This window comes from Cydia fagiglandana, chromosome 4 (assembly GCF_963556715.1).
Source record: "Cydia fagiglandana chromosome 4, ilCydFagi1.1, whole genome shotgun sequence".
Taxonomy (NCBI): Eukaryota; Metazoa; Arthropoda; class Insecta; order Lepidoptera; family Tortricidae; genus Cydia; species Cydia fagiglandana.
In genome coordinates, this window is record NC_085935.1 from 22,125,220 (window position 1) to 22,133,352 (window position 8,133).

Below are 8,133 nucleotides of genomic sequence, written 5' to 3' on the forward strand. Positions count from 1 at the left end.
AACCTTAAGTGAATGTACATAAGTCACTTTTTCAATTACGACATTGAAACGGGAAAGATAGGAACATGAAATAAAAACCATTTTGCAAATTAATAAATAAATTATATAGTTAAATATTATACACTGCACTTACAATGGTATCATATCATCGTTACGGGAATATACACGAAAACGTACAAACACATGGTTACAAATTAAATTACACTTTGAGCAATACAAAAATAAAAAAAAACTCAATCACTCTATAACTCTAACCTTATTTTAATACAGCTAGCTTCATTCCGGTGGAGGTACTTTGGTACCAAAATGACCATAATCTTTACAATTTTGAAAACAAAAATGCACCTAATTAGGTTATTATTAAGGTACAAATTTGTTTCGAAATGTACATCGAATATGTCAGTTTATTTTAGTGTAAGCTTAGGAATGTAAGTTTGCGTAATTCCTCTACTTTTGGCAATGTTTAAGTAAAGCTTCCTTTTTTAATCCGAGCCACACCGGATATCAAACCTTCGGTATTTTGATCTACAAACCGCGCGGTTTAAAGTCGAGTGTGAAACTTTAAGGATACGTTAGTGCTATCTAATGTCAAATGTATTTTAGTAACAAATATGACTGACACTTGTCGTTTTTATGACCCGTAAGTGTTTGTGCCGAACGATATCGAAATAGGAAGACTAATGCAGTTTAGAATTTAATACAACCATCCTTTTCTGCAAGCATTTGTCAATTCTATCATGGTAATGATCTGTTAATGATGATCCTTCCGGCTGATTTCGGTCATGGCGACCACTTCGACTCCTAGTTATATTTCGTTTTTTTAGCATTAGAAAGAACTTGCAAGAAGGTAAGCGATCTTGACATGTCTTTTGATTGAAAAACGCTTTTTAAAAATCAAAAACTATTACTTATGAAAGCAGAAGAATATGATGAAAATGATCGTAGATTCATCATAATTGTTACATATTTGCCGTAACTTATTTTTAAAATGGATTTTTTTTTCAATTAAAAGACACATCAAGATTGTTTACCTTATTTCTAATGCTAAAAAAACGAACTTATAGTTCGGCGCTCGTGCGCCCGAAGATAGCTGACGTAATCGACCTTCGATTTGAACCACCAGCTACATTCTAATATCATTTATGTTTATACGCCATAGCCACATGATAAGCTCCATATAATTATGATGAGTGATGGAAAAAAGACGTAACCATCTGTTAAAATTAACAGTTTAAAGTCAAACAACAATTTTGTTAATACGTTAATCGGTTTTTAACCTTTGTTAAATTTTAAGCGTTATTTATATTAGATAATTTCTTGCCAAAGTTATGTGTTTCGACGTTTACGGCTTTTTAAATGCGTCTTTCGGAATTTATTGTCCGTTTAGTGATTTGACATTGATATAAAAAAAATTACATTTCAAACCAATTCTTATATTTAATGTGTTTTCGTTTCACGTATAGCGGTAAACGGTATAACGTAAGACTTGCGATGTTTATTAAATATCCTGGTCAATAATAGGGTATCATATAAAATATGTACAACACTACATTTGTCATTCTACGTTACCGAGTACAAAAGTACAATACATCAAAAAGATCTCGTCAAGCGTTTGGCATATCATTTGAGTTTTGCGGTTTTTTGACAATATCAATATATTTATCGCCATCATAAAGACACTTATTTGCAATTAAATGCGTAGAATACATACATGTCGTCAACACACAACAATGAACGACATCGAAATAATGTATTGGTTCCTAAATCATTATTATTTCAATTTTAAAATTGGATAATACTGACAAGTTATTTGCTGTAGGTAATTAACTCAAGTCATATGCCAAACTCGCAAACGTAATTTCAAAATCAAAAGGGTGTTTTCCTACACAAAAGCTGTCTGTATTCTAACTCATAAAATTCATGAAGGTACATGTTACTGTGGAGTCTCAATTAAATACTATAGCTATTCAATCCTGGACATATAGAAAATAAATGCTTGTATAAAATACTGGAAGCGAACGGAAAACACCCTGTACTCAACACACATTCAGTGCGTGTCGTTTACTCAACACACATTCAGTGCGTGTTGTTTACTCAACACACATTCAGTGCGTGTCACATAGAGATCGATCTATACAGTTCTATATCTTATTCTACATACAAAACCCTATTCTTGGTGCATGTCTCTGCTAAGCAAAATGTTGTATAAAAATAATATTATTCAGTTGAAAGTGTCAATACAAAATGTAATCGCTGCCAATATGAAGATAGGCGGTGTAAACGAATGCTGGGGCATTATTTAAAAAAGCTGGGTACGGGTTTTTCTTACTATTTTGGTTCGTCTAGAATTATTTTAAGCCTGATGCTTAAAAAATTGCAAAAATGTTGGAATCATAATTCTATTTCTTACCCCGTGCAGAATAAACTTTCTTCCTTTTACCCCACCTGACCTGATACACTTTTATAATTTCTTTGAAGTACATTTGGATACCAATGAAGTAATTTTCATTCGCAACTACCGAATATAAAGATGTTTCTCAGGTAAAGTAACTCATATTAACTTTTTCATGATATTTAAATACGTAATGGGATTTTTAACTATAAAAGTATCCGAATGTACCCTAAACATATACATTATATTGGAGCTCTTACTTGGACGATACACAATCCTGTAGTTGCTAGGCTAGGAATAGTTAGAATTTAAATAAAACTGCACATTCCCACAATAAGAACATAAAATTGCGAGCATAAAATTGAAACTGAATGTGAAATATTTTCGAAAAGATGATCCATCAAAATTTTACACTTGACACATGGATACCAATGACATTATAACTAAAGATAGGTTATAGGCGTTCCAAAATTGAAGCGCTTACCTTGTACAAATTGTACAAGTTGCCTTTAGTCGTGCCTAGGCAAGCGAGAGATGTGCACGCGCTAACGAGCTCCCGCACACCAAAAGAGAAAGAGACACACGAACAACACAACAAATATGAAAGAGGGAATGCGAGTATAAATAAAAAATGACAGATTTCTTCGCAGGTATAGAAAAAAATATGGAAGTATTTTTTATGCTTGTGCTGCTTATGAACCAATATAACCTATCTATAGTTATATGATATCATTGATGGGCACACGATATTTAAGATTATTCCGAGTCCACCTCTTTTCTATAAGGTTAACGAATTGTGAGATGGACCTCCATAATGGGCAGTCAAGACTGTTCCTAATACGGTCAATACCCACGACTGTATACAAACCACATCCACACTAAACTCATACATCAGTCCAAAATACAAATCGATGTGATATATTGCGTTAAAATTAAAATATCTACAAAATTAACATAAATATATATAAAAAAAACAACACAACAGCTGCCGTCGTTCATTTCACACAAAAATATACAGGAATCGTATACACCTATGTTTTTATCAACGTTAGGGCAAATATACATACTAGAAAACAACTAATAGGTAAGGGTTATAGATGCACTTCCAAAGTTTTTTGTCTAATCCTGACTGGCAAAATTCGCCATAATAATCTATAAATGATTAGTTATAATTCTAAAGTAATTACATTTGCCCTAATGTTTACAGAATTGCCCCAAACCTTACACAGCTTAAGTATTACTCTTCATCCACGGCATATTAAAATTATAATATATTTTTTGTTCTTTTTCCTGACTATAAAGTTCATTAAGTAGTTCCACTATTTTATACCTTACAGCAACAACATTAGGTCTACTTTTACACAATTTCAACATAGACATATACGATTCCCGCACCCGTCGTATATTAAAGCGGTCTTCACATTGGTCGGAGCGAGACATCGCTATATGTGCATATCGCTGTCTCGCTCGCGCCGTGTGATAACCGCGTAAATAAAATGTAATGTATAATCTGACAGTTATAAATGTTATAATGTAAAGCGAAGCGCTGATTGTGATGCCGGCGTTATGACTAGTGAGAGTCACATCAGCGGAAATCTGAGATTCCAATCCTACCCGTCGCAGTTCAAACGACATCTTTTTTTTAAGACAGTGGCAAAAAACCTTGATGCTAAGATTGCTAAGTCCACACTTTAGATAGTAAAAAAGTTATAGTAAAATATTTTTTTTTTATATCGTCACTACTTCGATAAAATCTCGTATCTCGCACTGCTACTCAAAGTTAAGTGTTAAAACGCAGTAAACTCTATTTGCATCCCAGACATAGTTACCACATTTTTCTTTTCATTGATAGAACAAGATACGAGTATTTTTCAAAGTAGTCACGATATGTTTCCAGGTCGTCAAAGTTTTTAAGGGAATGTTTTATTTATAAGTGCTGTACATTTATCTGAGTTATGAAGAACTACATATACAAAAAGACACTAAAAACTGGTAGATACTAAAAATTATAGTTCGATTGAGTCAAAATGTCCAACCAATCTGTAATTTTAGTACAAAATTGGCACAAAACCAGGATGATTAGGAAAATTTTCAATGCACTGTTATTTTAGTAGGTATGTGGGCTGGGATATAAAATCAGAACTTAAACTATGCTACATTTCAAATAAATAACTATTATGAAACCGAGATCTTATAGTTATTTATTTGAAATATAGCTCGGGTTATGGTTACTAAATACTAAATAAAAATAATTGAATGTCAGTTTGAACTGCGACCGTCTCCCTCGCACTGGGACCTAATTCGTTGTCAAAAGACTATAGTTGCTGAAACAGTCTACGCGTTCCTAATCAGACTTTATTCTACGCAAAACAACGTCAATAAGACGAAATAATATAGTGATTTATCTAGCCAGCGCTATGATAATTATTAATTAATAATTACGCATCAGAATAAACTATTTTGTCTCATTGACTTTGTTTAAACAGAGACATTGTAATAGTGGCAGAATTAAAGAAAAACGTGACGCGTGTAGGGAATATCGTAGCCACTGGCCACATGTTTATCCGATATAATTCTAAATAAATTAGTATTTACTCATCATTAGGTTGTTCTTTCATTTTGGCACCTTACATGGCGACCGTGACAGGCTACCTCCATTGTTCCATGGCAAATTAGCCATTCACATGTCATTCTCTGGTTTATCTTACCATAGATGCATAGATATTTAATTGTATTACTACACAAAACCATATACTATCAGACGATTTGTATAGGAACCCTCCTCAAAACGCCCAAACCGTTTAGATTTAACGAGAGAAAATCATAGTAAAATTATTCACGTCATGTTTTTCTTTAACTTTGCAACTATCTAGTCTCCGGTATTATATAGGTATTACTAGGGCACTATGCCCTTTTATAAAAAAGTACAAAATCCCCCGACCCGCGACTTCCCTGAATGACTTACATATAACTTACGTGGCCAAACATCACAACGTATATGCGTACTGGTGTGTATAAAATGTGTTAAGATTGACAATTGCAAAAAGGGAAGTTTTTATTAACCATTTATAGACCAAGAAGTTTACAAAAGGTCAAAGTTATAATAAAGTACCTACTTATAATCATCTTCCGTAGTCAAGAGCAAATTATTATTCGACTACTGTATAATAAATCTAAATAATAACTATACACACTCAGAATCCACAGTCATTTTATAAAAAAAGAATCTATGGCGTTTTGGCAGATCCTACCTATATTATTTAGGAATCTATAATCTATTTAATATAGATCTTAAAAACTTGTAAACTAAATAAACCACATGACTAGGTCATTCGGCCAATGAGGTATGTACCATTATATATCTATAACATCATCTGCTTAACGACTAGCCTTATTCATAAACGCGCTCCATGCCTCACTTAGCTAATAATCGTTTGTCTTTATCTGTCATTTTGACTTATGTATTTGTAAGAAATGGATGAAACCATGGTATAATAATATACTCCGCCTGGTACTCTCTTCCCGTCTTTTCGTGGTCACGTGACTGACACAAGCCTACGTCATCATGCGACAGCGCTATATGATAATATGCGATAGCGCTATACAAAGTGGCAATGTTATTGTGACGTAGGCTTGTGTCACTCTGGGAAGAGAAGACCATGTTTTGTTAGACTATGGATGAAATATACATTTACTAAATCAGGCCCGTAAAGTTTTATGAATAAGGGGGCAAGTCACGTGATTTTTCATTTACATGCTTTTAAGATCTTGGTAGTCAAAATATAATTAACTTATTTACACATCAAAACTTGACCGAACCGCCCTTTTTGCAATCACTCATATATTAATTTGTATGAAGCATTTAAACTATGACGCACACACGTCTCATGTATCTACACATGAACTATAGAAACATTTTACATTACTCTACTCGTAACTTACCTAAATAATATGATATAGAAAATGCTCTTATGCTAGTAGAGATGCAATAAAGAAGCCAATTTTTGGTTTATTATTGTAATTATTAATATTTCGGCGTTGCATCAACGCCGTATTAAACTAGACAAGTGGCCGATTTCGTACTCCTACAAAGAATTTAATTTACTCAAAAAGTTTTTTTTTACCTAAATTCCGAGCTTTTGTCAGTCATAAAGTGTGGTGTGGTCTTCTACCTATACCACACTTTATGACTGACAGTCTGGGTGTTCAGACTACCCACTCACATGCTTTTGGTAACTGTAGCTACCAGCTGTCACCCTTATTTTACTATAATAATAGAGGTCACTGAAAAATATCAAGCATGTGAGTGGCTACAGACAAAACATCCTCCAGACTGAGCATAGTCGCGCTACCCCCTCTGCCACGCATACGGTAATTTTACTCCATGTTCGAGTCGAAAGTGTCTTTGTGTGACGTCCGTGTCTTTGGACGGACCAATCACGGCACGGGACTTCGCTCGCCTCGTCCCGCGCACCCTCGCATTTTTGGCATCATCATTTGCATGAAATAATTGCTCTAAATTCGGTCTAGAGGATTCCTAGTCATATGGTTCAGACGGACTCAAGTTTTTTTAAGATTTGTCGATCAGCAAGGTTTTTTTGTAGGACACTATGCAATTAGGCCTTAAAAGGTACAGACACAAACCGTATGCAGTAATGCATATGTTAAAATTTCTTGTAGGATTCGAAATCGGCACTTCGAGTATATTTACTTAAGGGGTTCGATATTTCATTAGTATAAAAACCCTATAAACTTGTACTATATGAAACAAAGATAAGTTACTAATGAAACATTGGCCCTGTTTTGACTAACTTTATAAGGCCAAAGGCTGAATAATTGCATCTCTAATTTTTTTATGCCAAAGAAAAGAGATGCAATGTTGTGGTTGGCAAATATGAAATGCGTTTTAAAGCTTGGCGTCGGAAACATGGCGAACACTTTTAGTGCGATTTTTTTTCTGTTTCATTGAAAACAATGAAATACTGAGAAAATTCGCAATTTGACGTCATGTTCATCGTTCAAGGTACCTATAGTTAAACTTAACAGGGCCTTGTTATTCAAAATTTCTGTCTGTTACTTGGTCAGATTTTATTTTTATGGAATAAGGAGCAAACTGAATTGTTTTTGATTGATACAGCTTTGTAGCAAGTTTATATACTTTTAAAACAATCAAACAATCATATTTTTAAAACTAAGTCAGAACGATTAATAATTTTTGATACAAGGCCCTGCATAGTTTAATTTTACAGTATACTGGAATGAATGTTGTTTACAAATTGACTTTGAATGAAATGAGGAATATTAGTAAAGGAAGCGTCGAAAGTCAGTAATTTCATTACGGTATCTAAAGTTAATTATAGTATCCGCCTCGCTTGGTTCCGCCATTTTAATTCTTTTTTTCGCATACTGTTTAGGGATGTTTTATTTAGATATAGATATTAAAACAGTTCAGTTCGGATTAATGGAAACAGTTCGCGAAACAGTAAAGTTGGCCGTTAGGATAAGTAAATAGTCTAACGGTCAGCAACAAGCGGCCTGGGAACTTCTCGCTTGCGGCCTGCGAGCCCCCTGGGTATTTCGTATGTAATATTGTCAAACATCAATGTCTGATAAAGTCACACATATTAACAAAAGTGCGGCCCACGTCAACTTCCTCAACTACTACGTGGCCCTCGGCCGCTAAAAGGTTGCCGACCGCTGGTGTAAAGTAAAGGCTGTATAATGGCATGGCGGCTACCGGT

General features: G+C 34.2%; 1 long non-coding RNA gene across 1 annotated transcript; it reads right to left on the reverse strand.

Annotated features, from left to right (window-relative positions):
* Nucleotides 1-80: 80 nt before the first annotated feature.
* LOC134664036 (uncharacterized) lies at nt 81-8,120 on the reverse strand. The gene is made up of 2 exons (XR_010098194.1): nt 4,835-8,120; nt 81-4,797 (listed from the first exon to the last, which is right to left on the reverse strand). It is a non-coding gene; the product is annotated as an uncharacterized LOC134664036 (long non-coding RNA).
* Between the last annotated feature and the right edge of the window lie 13 nt (nt 8,121-8,133).